Genomic DNA, 24382 nt, shown 5'->3' on the forward strand with positions numbered 1-24382 from the left:
TAAACTAATGGCAATTTAAGTGATTCTAGTAGGCTTTTAGGATTATCAAATATCATCTCCTAGCTAGGAGTAAAGTGTCTAGTAATAAGCTTTTGGAATGAATTATCGCCTTTAAAGTCTCCAATAGGCTGACTCTCTACTACAAGGGAGCACCAACTGGTTTCACCAAGAAATCACATCCCTTGTAGATCTGTTCTCTTACTGTATGTTTCATTGACTTCTGATATGATATCCATCTTGATGGGAAAGTCTTGAAAAACCGTTCCGGTAAATTCTTGCAGAACAAAAATTTTCTCGAAACGATCTCAAGTTGCCCTCATAGTCGATCAAACGAAGTTTGATCGACTCGTTTAGATCATTGGGCTCTTGTGTTTGGTTTACAGGATCCAATATAAAAGGAATAATTTAATTGAAGCGGAAAATATTAAATTATACCTTTCTTCTGACGGTTCGGAAGGACGAAGTTTGTACCCGAAGACCTCTTGATCTTCTGCTGTATTCCTCTCCTCTTCTCGAACGTTGTGTGGGCAACGATCCTTCGAGAATCTTCTCCACCAAGAATTCTCCCTCCGATGGCTAGCAAGCTCCTTCTCGTTGTGAGAAGGAAGAGGAAGAAGAGGAGTTGGCTGCCGAAAAGATTCGGCCACCACAAGCTAATTTCTACCGTGAGCACAACCCTTGGCAAGCTCCTCTTTTTATAGCCTAGCCATCCTTTATTTATGGTATAATTTGAGCCATAAACATGGTATGATTGATCTACAAATATGGTATGATTTGATTCAATCAAATCGGAGATTTTTGGAATGATTTCGGAAGTTTCCTATTCGAACCCGCGACCTTTAATCGATCAAGGAATCGATTAACTCACATAACTTTTTCTCATTAACACTGGTAATCGATCAGGTGATCGATTACCAGGCTTGGTAATCGATCACCTGATCGATTACCTGCCTTCGTATGAAAAACTCTGGTAATCGATCAGGTGATCGATTACCAAGGTGTGTAATCGATCACCTGATCGATTACACTCCTTGTATTGGTTCGAAAGACTAGTTTCTTCACGAATTCTTCCACGATGGACTTGAGGATTCCCAGAGGCTACAACAGGGACCTAGAGGAGGAATTGGTTTTGACCTTCTGATGAGCTAAGGCTTCCCGTGTTCGCCCCGAACATACAACCTTAGTTCATCAATAATAACTCACACCACTAAAGAGTTATTATCGAACTACCGCACCAATCCCGTATTACAATATGAGCTCCTTTTTACTATCAGTACATTAGTCTCCCTGTGTTTAAGATATCGTATGTCCGTTAATTAAAATGAGTTACTGACAACTCGTATTTAATCGGCATCTAATCTAAGAGTAGTACCACTCAACCTTATTACATGCGGACAAGGTCCACCTGCAGGGTTTACATGATAATACTTATGAGCTCCTCAAGGGGACATCATCAGCCTAGATTATAGGACACAGTTTCCTTCTATAATCAACAACACACCATGTACATAATACTACTTCCCAACTCATCGGGCCTATTGATCTATCGATCTAGACCTCACCCTTTGATGAATTAAAGAAGTACATATTAAGCACACGTGTTTGTTATTATATCGGGATTAAGAGCATGTACATCTATAGTAACAAAGGTTTAGTTCGATTATATAGTCAGTATAAATCGAACAATCCTCAGATGGTCCTGCTCAATACACACTTAGTGTACTAGTGTAATTCTATAGTCAAGACAGACTAAAACCAAATTACACTACAACTACTCCGATGGTTTGTCCAATCCATCTTGGTTGTGAACACTGTTTATAATCTATAAGGGACTGATAACATGGTCTTCTGTGTGTGACTCCGCACACCATGTTAATCTACAGTATAGATTAAATGGACACTGCAAAATATTGACCAAATGTGATTCTCATTTCAGAATGTTTATTTACATAGTTAGGATTCTAGTATACATTCCAACACATCTTTGTCTTCTGTACTTCTCTACTACTGTATGTTTCATCGACTTCTGATATGAATTATCCATCTTTGTCTTTTGTACTTTTCTACTCTCTTTATCTGTCCCTTGTTATCTTACATATAATGGTAGCAGAGCTTCTACTGTTGGATTTTCCTTTTTTGATCCTTTAGTCCAAGAAATCTTAATCCTGTAGATTAGTTGCTGCTAAGTGCTAATTACATTTCTCTTTCCAAGGCGCGGCTGATATTTGAAGGAGATTGGTGGTTATACTTCTACTGTAATCTAGATTGAATTTTGCAGAACACAATTATCATCATGCCTGCATTTAGATTCACCACGACACATTATTCATGATTATGGCTAATTGAATTACTATCATAATACATTATACTTTACATTTAGCATTTTTTTGTATAATCTTTCATGGGGCACATGGTGAAGAATCTTTTTTGATCCGGCATGCAACATATGAGACAAATTTGGTTGAGTCGACTATGTGACTGAATATTTCTTATTTTTTATTGAATTGCATAATTGAAGCTTGATGGTTGGTGGAACTCTGAGAGAAAAACAAAGATATTGGGTTGATTTAGGTAGTTATTCATTTAAAAAAAAATACTTTAGGCTTCTAGCTCTTCTCACCGATGTGACTGAAATTCCTTTTTATTAGTCATCAAAATTGAGGATGATGGAAGGGCCATTTTGCAAGGTTTCTATCAAGTAGCTTGTGATGCTATAACCTACAGTAATGGTGGTATATCAAGTCAAGTGGAACATTCCATGGCATACTATACTTGAAAACTCAAGTATTCAAGCAAAAAATTGGTACTTTCTAGGATATATAGTATCTTGGGCATCAAAAGTACTGCTTATTGCCCACGAATTTATATAGTTCTCTGATTTGTTAAACTTTGCAATATTCTTATCTCATTTAAAGAATTTGAAATGTAAACATAATAGGCTTGTTGAATTCTTAAATCATGTCTCTTTAATCAGGTTTGCTAAACGAAGCTTTTTGAGGTTTGAAGTGTGCTTGAAGTAGAATTAATGTTTTGCTTCTCTCATGGGTGTTTTGGAGTAGAAGGCTGATTGCACTCTTAGATAGCCAAATCTTGTAACTGTTGCTTGGTGAAACCCTATATATCTTTTAGCCTCTTGAAGAATTTTATCGATTTGCAATATTCTGTTCATGTTCCATGAGACTCTGGAAACAGAAAAACAACCTGTAGAGTGATTAAAAATTTCTTATCTCAGTTAAGTAATTGAATTGCTGACATACTAGACTTTTTGGATTCTTAAATCATTTCTCTTTAATCCTTGGAGGTTTGCAAAACAAGGTTTTTGAGGTTTGAAGTGTGCTTGAAGTAGAATGAATGTTTTGCTTCAGGATGAGTGTTAAAAGAGTATAAGGCTGATTAGAACCTAAGATGGTCATTCCTTGAAACTATTGCATATCATGGTGAAACCCTATGTATATCTCTTAGCCTCTTGAAGAGTTTTATCCGATTGCAACTTCGTAATTCATGTTCCATGAGACACTCAAAAGAGAAAATGGAAACCAGACTTCATGAAAGGAGAGGTTGATAAGATCTCTTGTATATACTCAACAATAGCTCGTCTCCTAAAAACATGGTCCAATCATTATTAGGTTTGCGAGAACTAGATAATAATTAGGTTTTATAGGATTTTTGAAAATTTTCCAAAATTTATCAACTATCTATTAGTATCCAGGCAGTCTAGTGACTCTAAGACGGTATCTACCTGTACCTTTGGGTACCCTAAACCTATATAAGTCAGGGTTTGATACCTAAATTTAAGTTTGCTTAGCATTGTGTACTTGTGAGTACTCTAAACCGATATAAGTCAGGGTTTGGTACCTAAATTTAAGTTTGCTTAGCATTGTGTACTTGTGAGTACCCATATACTATAGTCATTTCGGATATATCTAAACGTATTTGAAAACTATACAAAAATTTATAGTTCATGGAATTAGGATTAATGTTGGTACTTGACAATGAAAAAGCCTAAGCATTGCTAAACTTGTAGGATCTATGGGATCCATTAAAAATGAAAAAATAAATTAAATTTTTTTAATGTAAAACATAAGAAAAATTTTGAAATATCTTCACAATGTTGAAATTATCCTTCACTAAATCGGAAGTGTTAAGAAAATAAATACCTTAGGTTATCATATCAAATATGTAAAAGTTTCTTCATAATTTCTAAGCTAATTTAACTTCATAAGTTAATGCAACTTAAATTGTTTCTTGCCTTTGAAATTTCATCTTTCTTTTTCCATTTTTAAAGATGTTAACCCAACATTAAAACCCTACATGTTTGTAATCATATAGTGAATGAAAATTAAGAAGATATATTAAATCTTAATTATTAAAATATAATAATCACATATTCCTTCTTGACCTATCCGCCCTTTTGACTTTCATGTTGTTCTCCTAACTTTTGGGGCTTTCATTTTAGGTGATGAGAAATAGAGTGGGGTTGATTTCTTTGAAGGATGATTATTCCAATTCACGCTATCATGGAATGGTAATGTTTTAGTGAATCATATGTATTAAGATTATGTCATCATGTCAAAGGTAATGAGGAGGATATAAATGAAAGCAACTTAATCAGATAAATACATAAGGCATGGAGAATCATAATAAGTTATATCATGGTTTTAAATACCGTTTCTTGCTAGTCGGGACAAATTGAAATTACCATTCCATTTGCCGACCAATACACGGATTAACCTCACGACACAACATAGCTATGCCCATGGGCGAAGGTCATGTGAGGGTCTCCATGATGTCGATAAAGATTGAGCGAGTGCTCCATGATGTCGACGAGGATTGTGTGAGGGTTTCGAGTATTGTGAAATGCTTGTATGAGGGTTTCAAGCGTCACAATGTTAGTGCGAGGGTTTTGAGTGTCACAACATTCATGTGAGGGTTCCAGACATCACACAATATTGCGGAGTGGTTCACAACCTCCTTTTGCTCTGTCCTCGATGCTGCATACTGCTGCACATAGGAGTTGCTGCCTCTGTGTTGCTCTGTTGCTCACTGATCCGTAGATGAGACCATTAGACTCGAAATTTTTTGTTTCCTAGTACCCTTCTTCCATGACTGTTGTTCCGCATCTTCATCCGCTATTGTTGTTGCTTGCCCTTCTTCTCTAGCCCTTTGTCTTCTTCTTCTTTGGTGTCACTGCATCACGTGCAAACATGGAGGGCACACTAAAAAAATAGTTTCATTTCGGTCACTTATCAAGGCTCCAACTCGTAACAAAATTTCAAACCTTAAGCAATATTGTAAAAATAACTTAATAATATTTAAATTATTAATATTAATTTCAGCATAGTATTCTTAAAGAAGATATAATTAATGATATTATTGATATAATTATTGAGAGCATAGAATTCTTAAGTAATATTCTTAAAGCATAATATTCTTAGAGTTTGACTTTATCGAATGTGGAGATGAGACTTTCCTAATCAAGCTTATCATTGTTGTCTTAATATTAAAAATTATACTTCCAAATTAATAGTTCAATAACAAACATATGCATTAGAATGAATCTTTCTCACAATTTAAAAGGACCTATGAGAGTGAGCATGAAGTTTCTTAAAGGAGATTTTGAAAAAAATATTAGGGCAAGTGTGGACAAACATATAGTGTCCTACATTATACTTCTTTAATTTATGTTGTATATAATTTTGAATTTTATAAGCTTTATTACTGATCTTTCCCTTGACATCAACATAAATATCTCTAATATGCTTAGTAAAACTCTTAGTTGATTTACATAAACGACAAGTGGCATGTGAAAAAAAATCAAATCAAAACCAAAAGGTTAATGAGCTTCTAACCCATACATGATTTCCAATAAACTACACAACTAGGCAACTTGTTTATTAAATTGTTGTAAATAAATTTGACAAGCAGCAAAAAAGAATCATAAATATAATTTTCACACTAGATGAACACTTAAGCAAGTTTCCAAGGTTGTGGTTAATGAAAACTTTAATTTGAGGCTTAGATAACTTTCAAAGGGTTTCCAGAGTAGCTAAACTTTATGTCCCTATAATGTAGGCAACCTATGCATGTCAACAATCTATGCATTCTAACAATCTTTCTAAAGAACAATTTAGCTATTGTGATATATTGTCCATATTATTACACGGAATAAAATGCGTCATTTTTGAAAATCGGTTTACTATTGATAAAGACATAACGGCTTGCATGTTGCCTAGTTCACCTAGTTGTCTGATATGTGTGACATTGCAATTTAATCCGGAAAACATTTCTCACAGTGAGGATTAGTAAAATCAACACAAAACAAAAGGTGACAATCTTGTCCTTTCTAAAATGTCCAGCTAGACCATCTATGTGTGCTTCTTTAAAAGTATGTCTCTAAATGAAGTCGTAGGAATACATGAATTAATACTTTATTTAATCGTCTCTTATTATACACCAAATCGTCATAATCCCCATATCAAACATCTCAATAGGTTATCCTAAAGTTAAGACAGGAAACATATTTATCCTTAGGTTGGTCGATTCTTATCGAAGTTGTGTACATGGTGTATATTGTAGCCACAACACGACTCAATGCTCCAGCAAATTTGTTATTCAAGCAGGTCGATGTTTAGGACAAAAGTATCACTTAGTTTTTATGAGACTGAAAGAAACTTAGTACTTTATAGTTAGAGTGGAGGATGAACTAATGGGACAATAGATAGTAATGCTAATGTTTAATGATCTAAATAATAGCATATAATCTCTTTATGGTCTTACAAATATCATTGTTGTCTGGTTTCATTGCATTTTTTGCTAAAGTACAATCAAATGCTCTTCTTGGCTCAATGCTCCTCTTATTCCTGTCTAGACATATCGCAAGAAACTTGAAATGATTTGGAAAGAATGTGTAAGGATAGGGGGCCTTAATATTCCTTTTTTAATCTCTCAAAAGATGATAGAGGTAGATTTAGATCACTAAAACTCCCCTTTCTTAAGGCAATTTGTTTTGGGAGCTATAATGACACTAAAGTCCTTAATTAAGTGCCTATAAAAGGTTGCAAAATCGTGTAAGCTTAAAGCCTCTTGAACGGTATGAGCTAGTTCTTGATTACCTTAATTTTCTTTGGGTCTATTAAAATGCCCTCTATGAAGATCTCTATGGAGATGATAAACCCAAAGAAGAGAACTTGAGGTTGTAAGGGCTACTTCTTTAGATTGACAAATAACTTTCTCATCTCAAGGGTACTAAGGATGAGACGAATATGTTTTCGTGGGTATCATGGATTTCACTGGAGATCAAAATGTCATCAAAATAAACTATGAGGAATTTTCCCATCAAGGATTTCAAGACTTGGTTATTATCCTCATGAAATACTTGAGCCCTTCAAAAGCCCAAGGGGCTGATTAGACCTTTACACAATCTATTTTATCTCTTAAAATTAGTTTTCCACTCATCTTCAATTGTAACATCTCCTGCCATCAATACTTGCCATCAAATTAAGCATGTCCTCAAGTTTAGGTATAATTAACCTATATTGTGATTCTATTAATGACACATTATCGATACACTTTCTCTAAGATTTAATCTTTTTTAGGTTTTAGTAAAGTAGGAATGATAGTAAGGACTCATACTTTTTTCCTAATAAAAAAGAGTCATTCAATCAAGAAAGAGCTCTCGGTAGTCGGTCACTCTCCGTTTAGAGAGACAAGCTCTCCCTTCCCACTAGAAGGCGACTGAAAAGAGACTAGAGGGATGTTTTAGTTGCAAGCAAACTCCCTGTGAAGTACACTTCTATTTCCTCAAGTGGAAAATTGGAGGTGGACATCAATTTTGGAGGCGGGCATCAATTCTGGAGGGTAAGTTGCTGCTAATCTCCTGGTGGTGGAAGAGATCCTACCTCCCCCCTTTGAAGGTGTTGTTGATTGGGCATGTGAACTGGCCGTGTTGGTAGATCTTGTTTGGAGATTGCCCACTCGGATTGTGCTCAGGTGGCAACTCGAGGAGAAGATACTCCATATCTTAATACCCATACCCTCTTGGGCTGTAAAACACACTTATAGTATCCCACACTCCCTTGGGTGAAGATCGCAGTGATGATGACGAACAAGCGATCAGGATTTGTGCACTCAGATCAAAATAGAGGAGAATCTTAGTCTGCTTTGTTTGCAATAGGGAAAAATTTAGGTGATATGACCACGACAGTGATTAGCACTGCCGACAGGGATGACCACCTCCAAGGAAGCTTAAGCGCATTTGACTATTGCCCAAAGGCCCTTGAGGTCAATGGAAGGCGAACATAGATGGTTGGATTGGGTGGTGGAATTTGAAATTCAAAATTTCAAACTGTGGTATAGAGACACAATCAAACACTTGGCTTGGGGGTGGGGAAGTGTGCGGTGGGATTTACATTTGAAAATTTGGAATTACTGCTCAAATTCACAACGATATTACATGAAAAATAACAAAGAAACCTCCTACCTCTTTGGTGCTAAGGGGGAAAACTTCTAAGGTTGCAATTAACTGCCAACAACCTACCCAGGATGGAGAATTTGAAGATAGTGTGACAATTGCTACAAAACATTGAGCCAGTGGTAATCTAGTTGTAGGAGATCAACTCTCCAATGGAGATCCCATTGAGAAAGACCCAGAGCCAAATATAGAGACAACTGCCATGAACAACTTGTGCGTAAGGGCATCGCCTGTAGCGAACACCCTAGCCATTGGTCCGGTGATGAGCACCACAGATGGGAGTGACTCTGTTTTGAAGACATTGATACTGTGGAAAACTCACTGGGCCCGATTCATGGAGAAATTCCTAGGATGGAAAACCCTTCGAGATATGACCAGCAGGCGAAGAGTGCCATATAGGTTCCCAACCCACAAGAGTAAATGGATCATCTTCAAGTTTGAAATTGAAGAAGCAAAAGACAGAGTCCTAAATGAGTCCTTATGTTGTATATGGTTGTCCCATTTACCTTAAGATCATGCCAAGCTCCTTATTCTAGGAGGAAGAGTTATGCCGGATACACCAGTATCGATCCAAATCCATGGATTACCAATGGGTTGTTGGACTAGCAAGGCATTGAGTATGATAGCTGCATGCATAGGTAAGCCTCTATATTCACATCAATTAACTCATAACAGAGGCAAAATCATGTATGCCAGACTTTTGGTGGAAGTTGATGCATCCAAATCCTTAGCATGAAGCTTCCCAATTATTTTACCGACAAGGGGTAGAAGTAGACTTAGAGATTATATTTGAATACACTCTGAAGTATTGTGATGGCTACAAACAAATGGGGCACCAAACTACTTCATGTAAGATCACGGCAGGAGGAGTTCCCTAGATGGTTGAGGGAAACAAACTAACCAGACAAATCTCTAGAAGTTCTAATCCAACAATGAGGAATCAAGGAGGAAATGTAGCATAACAAACACATAAGATAACATGAAATGGCTGATTTTGGGATCCATGGAGCTTATGGGTGGGTTTATGTTGTTGCTACACAATTAGATCTCCCAACAATGTTGTAGGCCAACTAAAGCAGGCAAAGGATATGACAACCAACAGACTATATCTAAATATTTGTAATTGTGTCTATTGGGACACAGATACGGACTCGGGCAATGGTAGCAACACAAAAGGGATTGGTCTCCAACTCAGAGCAAATAGAACAAAGAATGTATGGGGTTCTGAAAAAGATGCCAACAAATACGGAGTGGATCTACCTTCTCTTTCCAGATGAGCATCCAAATAGATGTTAACATGGATTTTAAGGCAATTGAGTTTGTTCCTAAGAGTCAAGGGATATTGGGAACCGAAGTAGTTCTTATGTCTACTAAGGTGGTCGTGGTTGGGTAGGCCTATATGTCTGCCCCCTCTCAATAAAGATTGCATCATGGAATATAAAGGGCCTTAACAAATCCCTTAAACAGAAGGGTTGCAACACTTCCTTCAAAAACATGGTATTAGTATCATTGGGCTGTTGGAAACTATATTTGTCTTAGGCAACATTGCAGAAGATGATGAGGATAGGTTTCTACATATGAAGATAGCTCATAACTTGGAATTCTCTTCATGGGAATGAATATTTCTATTATGGGACAATCGTATGGTGATTGTGGACATCCTAGACACAGGGGAGCATATAATCCATTGTCGTGTCACATGTGTCTCCAACTAAACAACACAACATAGATCACCTTTATGTATGAGTTGCATTCCGTTATCAAGTGACAACCTCATTGGAGCGAATCTTGATTGGTTATAGGGGATTTCAATGTAATGTTGACTATAGAGGACAAAAAGGGTGACCACCCACTTACCAATTATGATACACATGACTTTATAGATTTTACATCTCATACTACTCCAGTGGATTTACACTCGATGGGTTGTCGATTCACTTGGACTAATTGTTCGATATTTGCAAGTTGGACAGTGTAATGATAAACAACGAATGGCTAGAAGCTGACTTTTGTGGATACACAAGTCTTTCTTCCGGGATGTATATCCGATCATTCTTCTTGTGTGGTCTCCATTCTCATAGACAAGCAACGGGTGGCCACACCATTCAAATTCTACAACATGTGGATGTTGTATGAGGATTTCGTGCATATTGTGGAGGATGCCTAGGCCGAACAACTGGTAGGAACAACTCAGTACATTTTGAAACATAAGATGATTTGACTCAAGAGCCTGTTATAGATCCTGAATAAACATTATTATGAGCATATATCGGAAAAAGCTAAGAGCGTCAAATACGAATTGGAGGAAGCCTAGAAGGTTGCACTAGGCACATGTATCATGGGAACAAAATATCAAAGTATCTTGCATAAGGCATCTAGTTAGTTGAAGCAGAGCAGATATTTTATTTGCAACAAACCAAATGCACCTCCCTAAGGAATAATGACCAAAATACAAATTTTTTTCATGGTGTGGTGAAACGAGACAACAAAAGAAGTACAATTGTGGCACTAAATCAGGAGTCAAGAGAAAGTCCCGCTAGCATCCCGGAAGTAGCATTAGAGTTTGTTGAACACTTTTAGAAGCTGTTGGGCACCTCATCTCCAAAAATAGAGTTAAATGGTAGATCTATTTAGTTATGGACCACTAGTCTAACAAGAACAAGGACAACAATTAACAAAACTTTAGCTAAGAGATCCAACATGCATTATTTAGTATTGGAGATGAAAAGGCACTGGGATCGGATGATAAAGGCTGTCGGGCCAAGTTCTATGAACACGCATGGTTGATGGTTGACAAAGACTTTATCATAGTATTTACAGAATTCTTCTCTTCAGGGTGGTTGTTGAAGTAATGGAATGACACCCTTGTTGTGCTTGTGCCAAAATTAGCTGATTCTACAAAGGGTAACAGATTATAGGTTTATAATATTATTGCCAAGGTGCTCGCATGGAGGCTAGCAGATCTTGTAGGTAGCATATTGGACTTGGTCTAGATGGCATTTGTTTGGGGTCAGTCTATGATTGAGAATGCCCACTTGACACAAACTGTTAAGTATGCTCGAAAGTGAATATCTCCAAGATGCATTCTCAAGGTAGACATTTAGAAGACATTTGATTAGTTCATTCAGGATTGTGTGTCAACTAGCAGAAGTCTAGAATATACATGGCTGGATTGGACGAGCATATGAAGCATAGTTTGCTTAAGGTCTCTGGTTTTCAATAAGGTTTGCTTCCATTCCAGTACTTGAGAATACCCCTAGCCTAAAAAAATTACAAAATTCAAATTATGGGGTTCTAATTGATGCAGTTATTGGTAAGATTAATTCATCACCGTGGCATGCCCTATCATATGTAGGAAAGATGGAGTTAATCAGATCAGTATTACGAGTGGAGTGGAGTTTTTTTTGTTATCCATTCTATCGATCTTATATGGTATCATGATAAGATCTATTCACTATACAAGTCATTTGCCTAGACAAAACACCCACTTATATCTTCGGTTGACGTTTGCTCACCGAAGGATGAAGGGGATATGGCTTAAGGGACCTATGGATATGGAACAACATGTCGCTCTCTTGGGTCTTATACAAGAAAAGCAAGACACCCTCTAGATCAAATAGTTTTACCGTGTATATTTGAGTCGAATGGATATATAGACCTGGATGGTAAAACATGAAGATTCTTTGCTATTTAAAAAGTTATTAATCCGAGATGAAATACTTCGTTGCATTGGATCGCCTTAGAAGATGGTTTGCATAATCTGATAAGGGGTATATGATATTTTTTTGAAAGCAAGGAACCAAGAATGCATTGGCCAACATAATATGGTAGTTGTATGTTCAACCCATACATGCGTTTACAATATGATCTCATGCATGGGAGGCTGTTGACACATGATTGGCAATAGTACATGCATGGCAAGGCTTGTGTGTTGTGCGGAGTTGTGGAGAAAATGTTGGAACACATATTTTTTTGGTGTCCTATAAGCGGTATGTCGTGGTGGAAGGTCCGGGCTTGGCTTGGAATGCAACAAGAAATGAACATATACTGTCGAATGATACGAGTTCACAAGCAGACCAAGGTAGGGTACTTCGTCATGTCTTGTATGGTTCACTATATATGGATGGCTAGGAAATAGATGCCTTTTTGATAATAAATGTATAAACATAGATCAAATATTTATAAAGATACAAATACATGTATTCATATCCTTGAACATTTACTCACTTTTGACTCTTGGTGAGAGGAACTTACTAAATGTTTAGAGTTTGGTGTGACTTGGTTATGCCCAAGAGAGATGTATATTAGAGTCATGTCTTGTATGGTTCACTATATATGGATGGCTAGGAAATAGATGCCTTTTTGATAATAAACATATAAACATAGATCAAATATTTATAAAGATACAAATGCATGTATTCATATTTATATCCTTGAACATTTATTGACTTTCGACTCTTGGTGAGAGGAACTTACTAAATGAGTTTGGGGTATGACTTGGTTATGCCCAAGAAGAGTTGTATATTTAGAGTCATTTAACTTGCCTAATACTTCAGTTGAAATTGACATTATTCGACTTAAGTGTCATATCTTCTAGGTTATTTGATGGTTGCAACGTGTTCATATTAGATCGATGACTTTTTTTCAGGTGTTTCGTTGGCTTATTGACTAGATTTAATCACTAGTCAACTAACTTTGCCTTAGGATATTGCCTAGTCGACTAACCAATGAGTATCTTTCTGTTTTAACCTGAGTTGATTGACGAGTTGACTTAAATCACCTTCTGTTTTAACCAAGGATACTTGGCTCATATTATTTTTAAGGTTGAGTTCCCACTAAAGTTTAGTCTCACCTGTAACTCTTTAAACAACTTTTATATAAGTATACTCGACTCTCAACTTCACTAGAAGTTACTAGCTAAGAGATCACACTTTTGAGACTTCATGTTCTAAGAAAATTTGCTCCCAGGTCTTCCATGCTAAGAGGCCTTGCCTCCTCCAGGACTTTCTTGACCTTGATTTGCTAGAACTTTGATCTGCTAAGTCTCTAATCACCCTTGAGTTGTCTAAGTTTTCCACTTGTCAAGTATCCGGTACTAAACCTATTTTAACTTCTCTGATCGTTAAGTGTCCAGTCGACTTCTACCCACTTGGACTTCTTTCATTACACCTGAAATCTCAATGTCAAATAATCTCCACTTGCAAACTTAATACACAATATCAACAATCACAATATATTCTAATTTAAACTTTTATCCAAACATAAAACTACATGTTTAAGAGCATGAATTTACTAACAATTTTTTTTCTTTTTTGATGTCCACATAAGTTAGGTAGTTCCAAATCATATTTTAAGTGAATCTTCAAGTTAAGAAAGTTCTAATTTTCAATCAACTCCCCTTTCATAAGTTAATTTTAACTTTCCTCATAGCTTCTAATTTAAACCTCTCATTTCTCCCTCTTCAACTATGTCAAAAACAATTTAAAGTTTATAAAAAAATTCATTCTAACATTAATTTAATGACTTCAATCTCACTTTCTCCTTTTTCATTAAGAGTTCAATTTCTCTCTCTTAATTAATAGATTTGCAGTAACAATACCTCCTAAATTTAGGTGTTGTAACAATCATCCAATTGCTCAAGAGGTTTAGGGGTGAATGAACTTTAAAATTCTATTGAAATTGAAATTGAAACTATTCAAACTTTTAGACATGATCCATTCTACTAAATAACTAGTCCTTCGACTCCACGTGCAATCAATCAATTTGTATTTTTGATTCAGTCCACTAAGTCCTATCGTGTATCAGCTAAAATTTTAAAAATTCTACATAATTATACAAGTGTCTAAAAATTGCAAAAATTGACATACACATTTGTTATTAATATATGTCAAGGAAAAAAAAAGGTTATTATAAAAAATCATTGTATTTTTGAAAAATGACAGAAAATTGGAATGTATTTAAAAATCTTAATGTTTTAACCCAATTTTATATAAACTATGTGTTCAATACAAAATTTATATTTCCAACATTTTCAAAAACATTTTGAAATACATTTTATATGAGAATTTCCAATAATGATTATTGAGTTATATGGACATTATAAGATCGATGGGCGCGCTAGAGGGGGAGTGAATAACGCTCGTCGTTCGTTCTTTTTATCAAATACATTTGCAACGGAATTAGTAACACAAGCACAGGGACACGTGGATTTACTTGGTTCCTAATCTTTCAAGATTAGTACGTCCTATGCATGGGATGACGTCCGTCTATTAATGGTCTCATTTTCGAACTTTTGTTCGGAGGTGGAGAAATCTGTCTTACAATTCAATGATAGAAATATGAAATACAAGAATGTAAGACTTAAATAAAAATAAGAACAACACGTTGGGTTGATTTGGAAGTTCTGAGCGCAGCGCACTCCTCCTGGAACTTCCACGGCCGTACGAGCCTGGCTCCATTCGTGTTCAGCAACACCGCAAGATGAAGAAAGAGTAGAGAAGATATCCGTTGTGGTGCACATTGTGACCCTTATATAGACTCTTTCGGGTGCTTGGATTTTTATCCGGGCGTCTAGATTCAATCCGATCCGATCTCTTCGGTCTTTATCAGGGTTGATTCTTCTTGATTCAGGCGTCTGGAGTAACATCCGAGCGCCCGTATCCAATCAACTCGGATTTGACTTGAGTTGATCCTGAGCTTGGTTTGGCTGCGTCGGTTTGTTCCTCTTATGCTTTTTCTCTGTCTTGCTTTCAGCTCCTGGTTCCTGCAAGATTAACATACAAACAAATAAGGAATCTAAGCCTACTTGTAGTCTGTCTGACTTACTAGGCTTACTTAAGCTTTACCCTGCAGGTCTAACCTACTAGATTTATTCGTGCCTAACTTCCCATTAGGATTAATCACTTCTATAGGTAGGCTTCCCATCTGCTAAACATCTGGTCAACCGTAACTTGTTTGGACTTTCCCTTGCCTAACATCCAGTTAAGACTAATCACTTCCATAGGTAGACTTCTCACCTGTCAAACATCTATCCTTGACTTGCTTGGACTTTACCTTGCCTAACTTTCAATTAAGACTTCCTTGCTCAACTTCACTTACCAGGACTTTCTATCTAGCCTCCAACCAGGTCTTCCTTGTCTGGTTCTCCAAACCAGGTCTAGGTTTTCCTCGCCCAATCCTCCAAACCAGGTCTTACTCAATCCTCCAGATTAAGTCTTCCTTTACCTAGCCGCAATTAGGATTGTCCCTGCCTAGCCTCAATTAGGACTTCTTCTTATCCGGTCTAACCTATTAGGACTTTTTGTCCAGTCCAACTGACTAGGACTTCTCGTTAGTTTTCTAGTCAAATTAACTTATTAGACTTCACTCATATCCAAATATTAGATCCTGTTTGGATCAACTCTTGGTTAAAAACTGACCAGATCTAGGTGTATTGTCAAATATCGAAATTCTGAGAACAGACTAGTGTTCCTTGCATCAACAGACATGACTTGCACATGATTGGCCATCTGCATATTCATATATCTTGATTACATTTGACTCAACTAAATGCATCATAATAAACATTTAGAACTAAACTTATTTTCTTATCATCTCACTTGATTTCTTTGTTCCTTAATATAAGAATTAGGTATAAGCCTATATAAGTTTTCTTTGAAGTGTACCAAATTTGAGTTTGGGAAGAGATTTAGTAAAGAGGTCGACAAAATTTGATTTGGATTCAACATAATTAAACACTATATCTCCTCTTATCACATGATTTAATGAATGACATTTATCTTTGTATGCTTTGTCCTACAGTGGTGCATCAAATTCTTAGTTAAATTTATAGTGCTCATATTATCACATAAGAGTTGAACATTTTATAATTGAGTTCATAGTTGTGTAAATTATCCAAAGCAATTGTCACACACATCTACTCATGACCATATACTCGACCTTGGTAGTGGATAATGCAACTCAATGTTGCTTCTGGCTACTCTAACTTACAAGAGAAGACCTAAGAAATTGACATTTCTACTTGTACTCTTCTTATCCAACTTGCAATCCGCATAGTCAGAATCGGAGTAAGCATCCAAAATTAATGCATTAGTTCTTAGATACCAAATACATATATTAAGAGTAGCTTTGATGTACCTCACAATAATTAACTAAATGTGATTCCTTAGTACAAAATTGGTATCTTGCATGTAAACCAACCACAAACAAAATGTCCGTGGTAAAGCAAGCTACCAATTATACTTTTAAAGTGTTTTAAATCCACTTGTTTACCCTTTGTCTCACAATCCATCCTAATATAAGTGACCATTGGAGTTGACAACTCCTTACACTTTTTATACCAAACTAGTTAATGATTTTTTTGATGTGTTTGATTTGATGGATATGAATTTCTTCCTTAGTTTGTTTGATTTAAAACCCTAAAAGGAAATTTAATTTGCCCACGAGGCTCATCTCAAACTTATTCTGCATAAGAGTAATAAATACACTTAATCCTTTTGGTAGATGCCAAAATGATATCTATGTAAATTTGGATAATAAAAATATCATTTTCATGTGACTTTATGAAAAAGTGGGATTTATTTATCCTCTCTTAGAGATTAAAAGGTGGACAATTTATCATACCAAGTTGTAGGTGCTTGTTTTAAACCATATAAAATTTTAAATATATGATTTGGGTAATCTAAATGTTCAAGCTTGGATGATTGTTTTATATAAACTTCTTTAACAAAACTGTTTAGAAATGCCAACTTAACATCAATCGGATAAAGTTTAAATCCCTTGTGAATGACAAATACTAAAAGCATTAGAATTGATTCGAAATGAGCTATATGTGCATAGTTCTCATCATAATTAATCTCTTAACTTAGTTGAAACTTCGGGTTATTAATTTAGCCTTGTTTCTATCGATCATTCTTTTTTCATCTAACTTGTTCTTAAAGACCCAACGTGTATTAATAATGATATTATCTTAGTGTCTTCAAACTAAAACTCAAAGTTGGTTCCCTACGAAATTGAGTCAATTCTTCTTGTATAGCTAACACCCAATCCAGGTTAAACAATGTTTCATGTATGATTTTGGGCTCAATTTATGTATCAAGGCAAAATGATTCCCTAGGTTTTTAAAGAATGATCAAGTCCTTGCTCATTGGGAAATATCCCACTACTTATTTCATTGGATGACAATTAATGTGCTCCTACACACTCAAAATTCTTTTCATCCTTTTTGTTTTCATTGTTTGAATCATCTTTTACTCCCCTTGGACAATGCCATCTTCAAGATTGGTTTATTGACATCTTTCTTGTTTATTTCTTTATTGATATCCTTATTAATGGGAGATTATGTAGGATACCATTAGTAGTCTCATCGAGTACAATATTAGACGATTCCTAAACCTTCGTAGACCTCTTGTTGTAAACTTGATAAGCCCTACTTGATGAAGAAGGTACAATTAGGATATCTTCATCGGCCTTAGTTAAAAAGTTAGATATTTTGTATTGAAGATATATATCTTACAACAAATACCCTAAAATACTTAATTGTAGGTGACTTTTCCAACATCTAATCCATATACCCTATTTTACATATGATATATGATATTAATTGTTTGCACCACAAAATAATTAGTTAATAAATATTCATTTAATATCGATCTAGTCACCTCTTAAAGTGCACCATTCCTCCTTTCCACAAATCATTTTGTTATAGTGCTTAGGACAACAAAACTTGTGCAGATCAATTGTTCTTATAAAAGTTTAAAATTCAAAGTTCTGAAACTCACTTGCATGATCACTATGGATTGAATAGATTTTTAGACGCTTCTCATTTTCAGCTCTCTTTCAAAAACTAATAAAAATTTCTAAAGACTCATTCTTATGTTTAAGAAAACAAACCCAAATAAATTAACTATAATAATCTATAATAACAAGGCAATAACTATTACTGCTAAGGGAGAAAATGCAAGACTCTTAAATAACTCAATATTCAATAATTCTAAGGGTTGTGTTGTACTCACAATGGATTTACCTTTATGTGATGATTTGACTTCTTTTCTCTTTGACAAGCATCACACAACTTATTCTTGTTGTAACTTATTTTTGACAAGCCCTTTACCAAATACCTCATGTAACCTTGACAATTAATCTCTTGTTGGTGTTCCCTAATCTACTATGTCACAACCAAGATTAGTAATAAAAAGAAGACAAAGTGTAAACATTATCCTTCTTATGACTTAAGGTTTAGTATGCTTCACCAAGCACTTTGTTGAGTGAAATTCAACCTTGTACTCGGTATCACACATAAATTAAATTATATGCCTTTAACTAGTAGAATTTTATGAATAATAAAATTTAATGAAATTTTAGGTTATTTGAATTGATTATCTTAAGTTCATCATTGTCCCCAATAAAAGTGTTCCCTTATTTTTGTATTTAAAAGAAACATCCCTAGGAATGTGCCTTGAGTACTCTTTATCCATTAACTATCTGCATGCTCATCCCTTTGCGTATTGATAATGAAAAATTAAATCGTTTGATACCTAAACGACATTGGATCTTGCCGAATTAAGTAAATATTGTTTGGAAACTCAAGCCTTAACTACTCTACACCTAGATATGCCCTTATGCTTAGTGTATCCTCGTGGATGGATGGTGGGAAAGAAATCAATGGTGACAATAGATTCTTAGTGGAAAAGAAAAATCATTAGTGGATTTGCAACATTGATAAAGAAACAAAAGAAAGAGAAAGAAAGGAAATAAAAAAGAGGGAAAAATTGAGGAGAGGAAGGCCTACTGCAGTGGCTGCTTGTCGATCGGGGCGTGATCGCTGCAAGGCCTTCACGACCTTGCTAAACCTTTTCTGACCTAACGAGGCAGGCCTGACCATCGCGAGGCCTCCATGACCTCCCAAGGTTGTGAACTTGCGACCGCGGTGTTGCTGTCGCGATGTCACTGCGATTGTGAGAGTTTGCGGTGGCTGGGATCGGGATCAAAGATAGGGAGACTTTTTTTAAATAGCGCAAAAAGTTTATTCTACCCAATTTTAGGTGGATGAAAAAATGAACCAAAATCAATCCATGGACGGATTTGGAATTCGTTCACCTATTATGTTTTTGATAGATAAACAAAGAAAAGTATCTCGACTCTCGTGTGATCCATCCCTTTCTCTTACTTGCACATCGAAGTAAACAGTAGTGAATTTTGGCATATAAGAAGTTTTTCTACTAATTAATTAAACATAAGACACTTTTTTACTTAGGCTTGTAGCATATATCCTTCTTATTATAGACGACATATTGATCCTTAAGTATCATATGTATACTTGGATCCTGATTTAAACTGCTCTATGTACTTCTTTAATTACTCTACTTACAATTTGAAGGAAGCATTCTTTTCCTCTAATTTTTCAACTTGTGAAGAGCTTTGTTCATGAATCTTGCAATTGAAAATTAAAGTACTCTCTTCTCTTAGAGCCTTATGCTCTCTCTACTCCAATACACATTTGGAAGGAAAGGAATCTATAGTGAAAAAATATCCTTTCCTCTCAAGGAAAGGTGGAGGAAAGAAAAGAAAAGAATGGAAACACTAAATAGGAGGGAAAGGGATCCTCTCGTGGCAATGATCTGTCATCCAGCAGCTAACTTGCGGCAACGCCACAAACTCCAGCTCATGACCTCATTACAAGGTTTTTGTCGTAAGGTCGCGGCCTTGTGGTGGCGATGTTTCAAACTTTTTAATTTAGTATAATTGATTGTTAAAGTGCATGAGGATCTATTTTCTTTAAGGTTGCATCTCATTTTTAGCTAATATTTGTTAAGTGGGTTCCCGATTCATTTTAATTTAATTTATATACTTTGTCAGGAAAATTTAGTGATTATAAGTATAATCTTTTCAAATATCACTTGTACCTTGTGGTTGGTGGTGTTGTACTTGTTAAAATAATCTTTTATATCTACTAGTGATTCAAGAAATGCCTTTGATTAATTCATTTTTTTTATTTTGAAAAGACAAACCCTGCTCAAGCAATATGGCTGGTTTTCAAGGGTATTGCATAGTGGTCATATATGACATGTGATCTATATATAAAGTTAAGAATTTCTTAAAATCCTAAGCTACTACATTAAGGAGCTTGTCACTTGTGAGTGTTAAACTTTTGCAAGTGACAAATACTATTATCTATCATTGTTGTTTAGTATTTTAAATTGATTGCATATCATTATATTTCATATGTACTATGTAATTGGTTAATTTTATGTAGTTTGCGTATGCTTCCTAAAATCATGAACTTGAACTTGATTGACAAATTAAAATTTCATTCTTCGACTTTTGCATGTTGTGTTATATCTCACAATAACAATTAAGCTTTATTCTATTAGGTGATGTCGACTATGTGAATCTTCTTGCGCCATTGACCTCTATCTCTCTACTATATCACTATCTATATTTAAATAAATTTTATCTTGTTTAATTGTTAATGAAGTCTTCTTTGATTTTCCTCTTCCTTGTTTAATGTGCATATTTGTCAGAGTTTCACATTGCTTAACTAAAGCATTTATTAGTCGTCTAAGTACATGTTTGTATAATTTTAAACATGTCTTTTAGAGTTTTCTTTCAATTAGTGCAACTCGACTTTCTCTTTAATGTTCTCATTTCTTATTATTCATCATCGTATATTCGTACATCCACCTTAACAACCTCATCTCCGTGACTCGCATCTTCTATTCATGTGTTTGAGTCATAGTCTAACATTTAATTCTATATAATATGCATGTTTCACTGATGTTTTGTAAAATTTTTTATTACGTTTTAAAGGTACTTTATGATTACAAAGAACATCTGACGCTTTCCATTTCAACTATTATACTGGAATTTTATGTAAAACATCTTTTTGAACCTTTCTATCCTTTTGCATAAGTGATCGTAAATACTTAAAGCTCTCAGTTATACGTAACTTGTCATCTCCTATCGTAATAATTGAATATTGCTAAATTTAAATTCTATATATTTTATTTTTACTTTATTAATTTTAAAAAATTTTACTTTTAGTGTTTCCCGTTAAGATTCAAATGTAGTATTTACTCCTTTATGTGTCTCATCTACCAAAATAATATCATTTACAAACAATATGCACCATGATAATATATCTTGGATGTGTCCCATGAGTCCATCCATGATTAGTGTAAAAGATACCTTTGCAAATAAACAGTATTATAATATGTTTTGGATGTGTCAAGTGAGTTCATTCATTATTAGTGTAAAAAGATAGATTTAAAGTTGATCCTTGATGTAATTCTATTTTTATAGGAGAAGCTTCAGTTAATCCGTCCGGAGATTTTGTTGTTATTGCATCCTCATATATATCCTCAATTATTTTAATACTCTACGGTAACACTTTTCTTTTCTAGAATTATCCATATCTCTCAGGATTCCGTCATAAATTTTTTCTATGTTGACGAATGTTGTGTAAGTCTTGCGTGTTTTTTGATATTTTTAAATTAGTTGTTTGAGAAGATGTATAACTTTTATTGTCGGCTTTTAAAGTATGAATCCAAATTGATTTTCGATCACCATGGTCTTCTTTGTCTTTTTTTCTATCGCTCTTTTTTAAAATTTCAAAGTATGACTTATTAGTTTAATGCTGTTATAATTCTCATAATTTTGTACGCTTCTTTTGTTTTTATACTGGGAGACTATAGCACTTACCTTCTACTAATCAGATATTTTTTTTTGTTCTCAATATAAGGTTGAGTAAGTTCATAAGCCATTGAATACCCTCCTTCCTGGTTTAAGCAGATTTTTAATATCTTCCACCTGGTTTTCAAACCAATTGGCTTTTTATAGTTATGCTTCTTAGATGGGTATGATTCAACAATAGAAATGGAATATCAAAGGATAAATGAATGGGAGATGGAGGGAAAATGGCAGAGAAGTGCTGGATTCTTTTATTTTATTTATTTATTATTATTATTATTTGTTTTTTTTTGGGGGGGGGGGGGGGGGGGGGGGGGTGGGTTGGGATGCAAAAATAGTGGCTGGTCGAGGTACGAGAAGTGGAAGCATAGAAGGGTATTTGTAGTAGTGGAGATTAATTTTTCTTTCATAAAGAACTATAATTAATGAAACAAAAGGAATTTTTTTGTATTCACCTACGATAGCCTTAAGTCTCCTAAAAACATAGTACAAGTTTGCTAAACTAATAAAATAATAATAATAAGGTTTTACAAGTTCTTTGGAAAAGTTCTAAAAATTCAAGAGTTGTAATCAACTTATTATTTGACTAGTGTCACAATCCGTGATTTCCAAGAGGTTCTAGAGGGATTCAAACTGCATTTCCTTTAGAAATATCTTCAAGAATGTTATGAAGACTTACTCTCCACTTGAGGATTTCTTAGATCTTAACCGTTCATTCCTAGATTGAACAATGTAAATAGGCTAACCCTCTTCATTGGTTGATCATCAAGTATTGTAAAGCATAACATTAAGCAATAGCTTTCCCTCTTGAGCTTTTCTAAGTTCTTTGCTCCTCTTAAGCTTTTCTAAGTTCTTTGCTTGTTTGAGTTAGGGCTTCCTTAGCATCATACAAGGAAGAGCATCTAAGTGCCACATGGTGCTAGTATCTAAAGAATTTAGCATGTGGTAGGGGGTATCAGAGCTAGGTTATTGTCATGTCAAGTGTTATCGAGCAATCAATGAGCCGTGAGGAAGACAACTCTGAGCAATCAAGGAACCACAAGGATAAGTTACGAGACATTATGAGTGATTTGATGCCTGTTGGAGTTGGCCTTTGGCAACTTTGAAGAGAAGCAACTTTATCCCGAGGCAATTTCGGAGGAGGAATTGCATGGGGACCTACAAGGGGCTCTTAGTGATATTGTAGAAGAGGGATGATGCTTTAGAATCCATAATCGAAGTATCACGGGCTGAAGTGAGCGAGCTCAAAGGTGACCTTGCAGTATGTTGGGCTAACATGGGACAAGGAGGGATCATTGCCCAAACATTGGTGAGGGTGGGCATGTCAAAGCAGATGGTTTGTGCGAGAAGCGAGTCGCCAAAGACATCGATAACTTCCATAGGGCATAAAGCAATACTTCAAGCACATGGTTGACAACCTCACTAAGGTATGCACTACAACACTATGTCTAAGTGACATTGCAATGGCACGGTGAAGGCGAAGGTGCGATGATGTAAGGCATGGGGACACCAACATCAATACTTGGAGGGACTATGGCCAAGCTCAAGCAATAGCTCTATCCGGAAGATATCGAGGACGAGGTATGGGCAAAGTTATGTCGCCTCAATTACAAGGGAGAAGTATAGGAGTACCGCCGAGAGTTCCAAGGGCTACTGTTTGAAGTGCTCGAAATGAGTGACACAGATGCCTTTTTCACCTTCATAGATGGCTTGAAGGTATTGAGCTAAAATGGAGTTGCAACGAAGGGGAGTGCAAACTCTTTCTCAAGTCATTGTTACCACTGACTCATCGAGTTCAAGAAAGTCGACTCCTCAAAATTCAACGACTAGTCTAAAAGTAAGGGAGGCAAAGGAGGAATAAACATATACCTTCAAAAAGTCACACTTCAAGGGCAAGCCATTCGAAAAGAAGGGTGATAAATAAAGCATTCCTACACAAAGGACCACATTGGGCAAGGGAGTGCCCAAAATGATCTAACTTTCAATCATCATTCAAGAAGAAGAGGAGCATGGGAATGAGACATCACAATTGAGGGCTCTCGCCGATTGAGTGCCAAATCCAAATTATTTGGCCAACCCAAAGGAAACATGTTCATGGAAGTTGAAGTAGTAGGGCACAAACTCAATGCCTTAACATTAGTGTGTTTGGGATTAGGGGTGAGCAAAATTTCAATTCAACCGAAATAACTGACCGAACCGAACTAATTCATAAATTTAGTTCAATTT

The 24382-nt window shown here is 35.5% G+C and overlaps 1 protein-coding gene across 1 annotated transcript in view; it reads left to right on the plus strand.

The window, feature by feature from the left end:
* The window catches only part of LOC141812249 (uncharacterized), a 32051-nt gene that overhangs the window by 739 nt on the left and 6930 nt on the right, over positions 1–24382 (plus strand). The gene's annotated exons all lie outside the window — the stretch shown is intronic.

This window comes from Curcuma longa, chromosome 18, assembly GCF_044706935.1.
Source record: "Curcuma longa cultivar G26 ecotype Majalengka, Jawa Barat chromosome 18, ITB_CL_G26_1.1, whole genome shotgun sequence".
Taxonomy (NCBI): Eukaryota; Viridiplantae; Streptophyta; class Magnoliopsida; order Zingiberales; family Zingiberaceae; genus Curcuma; species Curcuma longa.